Source organism: Crinia signifera, chromosome 7 (genome assembly GCF_055691185.1).
Source record: "Crinia signifera chromosome 7, ASM5569118v1, whole genome shotgun sequence".
Classification (NCBI taxonomy): Eukaryota; Metazoa; Chordata; class Amphibia; order Anura; family Myobatrachidae; genus Crinia; species Crinia signifera.
This window is the reverse complement of record NC_139223.1, coordinates 15,971,530-15,975,862: the sequence shown is the minus strand read 5'-3', so window position 1 is coordinate 15,975,862 and position 4,333 is coordinate 15,971,530. Positions and strand designations below refer to the sequence as shown.

The window sequence follows — 4,333 nt, the reverse complement described above, 5'->3', positions numbered from 1 at the left end:
GATTACACACACACACACACACACACACACACACACACACACACACACACACACACACACACACACACACACACACACACACACACACACACACACACACACACACACACACACACACACACAACTTATTTCTCCAATGGTGCAGCGGTGACCCCCAGTGGCCACTGTGTGTATAGCAAGTGCATGTGATTTAGCAGAGCACTGTCCTCTATAACCCCTCCTCTGCTACAGCACAGCAGAACACCTTAACACCATCATCTCCAGAGACCTGCCACTCATGGCTTCACTAACTACCCTCACTCACCCTTGCGCCACTAACCCTCCACGCAGGTTGAGAGAATATTATTTAACCCCCTTCCCTTCTTACACGCTGGCTGATCAGATTGCCGCAGAGAGACGATTATACAGATCATCTCACATTCTGCAGATCATCTCACCCTGATCGTAGTCCCTTTCCAGCCACCCCTCCGACCAATTTATATGTCTTATATCTGATGACTGTTATCTGTAATGCGCATCTATGGTCCTGCATGCTGCCTGGTTTACATGCACGCAGGGGAGGGTAATCCGTACCTCCTTCTCCTCCTCCGACCACCCTGGAGGAGCCTGGAGGAGGGAGGGAGATTTATCACGAGGTGTAGAGAGAGACTGTTGTAGAATTTTTGTTTCCTCTAGCTGGGGTAAGGGGTCACCCTAGGACTTAAAGTCCCACAGCCAAACAGCCTTATCTTGTCAAATGCCGACGCTGAATATGGCGACGCCTGTTACAATGACGACAGATTTTTGAATTAATAAAAGTTTGAATAAGATCTTTTAATGGTTAATTCCATCGGTGATTGCTAAACTTTAAGACAAGGATTTCATTTTCTCGAGCAGCCAACCCTGGAAATGCCCCAAAACTGGCAAAGTGTAGAAGGATCTGTATGTCACGCAGTGACAGTCCCCACTCTGTCCCCATCTTTACGGGCAGCTACCTCCGCTTTGGCCTGGTAGATGACATGCCGGTCAAGGCCTCCAATCAGAGCCGGCCGCGGGTGACCCTGTACAGCTGTCTCTCTCTGCTGCCTCTATCCTTTATATACTTGTTATGGGTGGGCATCTGGGGTGTTGAGAATGTATTTTTATTACACCATGTTCTTGCAGGAAAAATGACTAGTAAACAAGGAGCATGTCTCGTTAACCAGCGATGTTTGTATATTCTGCACTTTTTTGTATGAACTGAGCATGAAATAAATATTTATGCATGAAACAATGGTCTCCTTGTAATATATATATAATACCAAAATAATCCTAATGCGTGTGCAGATTGGGAAATGCTCTGGCCAGGTGTATCCTCCAAGACGTCATCTATGTACTGTACAAATATGTCAAGCAATGCCAATCCAGAGCAGGAGGGGGCGCCAGAGCATAACGTATACATACAATTGCGCACTGGAACCTGAACTAAAATAACTGTCATTTTTTGAAACACAGCCTGTTACATGGCAGTTAGGAGTTTATTGGCTGGGACTTTATTTCCGTCCTCTTTATCCCCCCTCCCCCTTTTTTGGCGATGGCACATAGGATATATCATACGCACAAGCAGCACAGACAGGGCCTGATTCTAATCAGCTCGCTCCCCACGCGTTAGCATGGGGAGCGATGTTTTCTTAACTCGCATGTGCATACGCTGGGTGTGAACGGGCACAGCAAAATACTAGCAGAAAGCAGAGATTCATCCCCCCCCCCCGCCACCAATCCCCCAAATGGAACCCCATGATTATTGCCATGATTATTTATCTTTATTTAAAAAATAAAATCCACCTTTAGAGACAGCACACAGCAGGGCAACAGCAGAAAACAATCAGCCTCCTCCTCCAGGCTACAGCCAGCGCTTGGGAAGGAGTGATGATGACGCTACTGCAGCCAGGGAGGAGGGACTGGAGTGACTCTGCATCAAGGGCAGCAGCAGCAGCTTGGCCAGGGATTTGGGAGAAGACCGTGGTGACGTCATCGGCTTCATGGCCGCGGTGGCAGGAACTGGGTGAGCAGGCGGGCACCGAGCAGGGCAGCCACCGGCACGCGCTGCCCGCTGGGCTGAGGATTAATTAATTACTGTGCCGCCCGGACAGGACTCCCGGCTCATGTGCTGAGGTGGGGAGCGGCGCCCTGCGGCCCTCCGTCACCCGGAGCATATCCTCCACTGGCTCCGCCCTCCCTATGCTTCTGTCCATGGTATCGCATGAGCGGCTGCAGGCGAGACTTTGCCTTAGGAACGACCAGAACGCTGAGCAGATCATACCAGTTGATTCTCTAACACACACGTTGCCCACTAGAGGGGGGGGGGGGGGGGGGGGTGTTCCTTATCTTGCATCTCTTCATAATGTGTATTTTACCTGATGGACTTACCCGTGGTGTTGAGAGAGGTTCTTTCCAGGATCACCTGGGACATACAATATTTTAGTGATGACGTGTTTAGGGGTGAGGGCTTGTGACCGACAACCCCGAAGGCTACATTGATGTGAACAGCAATAGTAATAAGGTCCCAGAGGGTTTGAAGGTTCTTGTCTGGAAGAATGTATTCTTGAAGATTGACCATTCCATTAAGGTTCTTTCTTTTTTTATTCACTAGGAACACAGGAAGGAGGATATAAGTAGGGTGGCCAATCCCGAAATGTGTGGAAATGTGCGGGGCGGCCGGTTTGGGGGAGCAGGTTTTTTTCATAGGGGGGGGGGGGGGGGGGGCAATCCTGGGATTGTCCTCCCTTGAGTTAATCTCGGTTATAATCGGCAGAGAATGAAGAACATTATATTACACAGAACTTTTAGACTTATTTGTTTTGTGTTGTATTTGTTTTGTACAGTGTAACTCAGGAAAGGACTAAGCAGATGTTTTCTGGGGTTAGATGCAAATATTAACCCATTCAGTACCAAAAGATCCGCTATAAATACCAGCGACGCTCACATTTGTTATATAAATAAAAATAAAAAAAATTGTAAAAAAAAAAAATATTTCCGGTACAAGGTACGGTACTTGTGTATTATCACGGCGCCCACGATTTCCATCGTAGGGCATTGTATGAGCAAAAAATCGGTCGTATCACATGCAATCATATCGCATGCGATGCGACGCGATTGTACCCGATTTTTTATTGTACAGCCACCCTGATGACTGATTACTATGTTAAATGCCCCCCCCCAGACCCGATTTTTAATTGTACACCCACCCCAATTGTTAACGCCACCCCAGTATCAATGCCAACCCGAAGTGTGGCAAGCGGCGGCGGTACGCGTTCTCCGACCTTTTCATACCCCACTATCCACGTCGGCGTGGAGTTGATTTCTATATAGTGTGGCGAGCGCAGCGGGCCACCGAGCCCGAAGCATGGCGAGGGGACGCGGAATACGAGCCCGAAGCGTGGTGAGCGCAGCGAGCCCCGCATGGGGACGCGTAATACCTGTGAAGTCATGCGCGTCCCCTCGCGGGGCTCGCCACGCTTTGGGCTCGTATTCTGCTGCACTCGCCACGCTTCGGGCTCGGTGGCTCACTGCGCTCGCCACACTATATAAAATCAACTCCACGCCGACATGGATAGTGGGGGTATGAAAAGGTCGGAGGACACGTACCGCTGCCCCTCGCCACGCTTTGGGTTGGCGTTGATACTGGGGTGGCGTTAACATTGGGGGGCATTTCACATAGTAATTAACCATCAGGGTGGGTGTACAATTAAAAATCGGGTCTGTGGGTGGATTTAACATAGGACTCTATGGGAAATCGCGTCGCATCGCATCGTATGCCATTATAATGGCATACAATGCGACGAGATGAAAAAATTGTATAGTCGGCTCTTAAAAGCCTGAAATCGGGTCCATCGGGTCACGATGGGCGCCGTGATAATACACAAGTACCCAAGGTAACATTACCGGTCATTGTGATGAATACAAATGTATGCTTGGCAAGTTTCACAAATTCACTTGGCACTCACAGGGTTAAGTATCCCCCGAATGTATAAAGCAGGGACATGCTGAGATCCCTCCATTGCTGCCTGCAGCCGCATTCCCCATAGGTTTCTATGAGGGATGAGTGCAAAACTGCCCAAATAACCGATATTGTCCCCATGGTTACCCCAATCTTCAGATTGCAGTATACCGCTGCAGCTACTGGCTACAGACTGGGTGTGTAGTTCCGGCAGGGTAACCCAGGAACCCTCCGCCATACGTGGCCACTGTGCATGTGCGGTCTATGTATCATACTACAATTCAATCCTGGGTGGTAGGCCTCTATGATAATTACTATCACTGATGACATTTTGCAGCTGTTACGCCATAAGATTTGAGCTTTGGAAATAGGAAG

At 49.0% G+C, this 4,333-nt stretch overlaps 1 protein-coding gene across 1 annotated transcript in view; it reads right to left on the bottom strand.

Moving 5' to 3' along the window:
* Positions 1–4,333, bottom strand: part of PAGR1 (PAXIP1 associated glutamate rich protein 1) — a 153,662-nt gene that overhangs the window by 119,510 nt on the left and 29,819 nt on the right. The window lies entirely within an intron of this gene.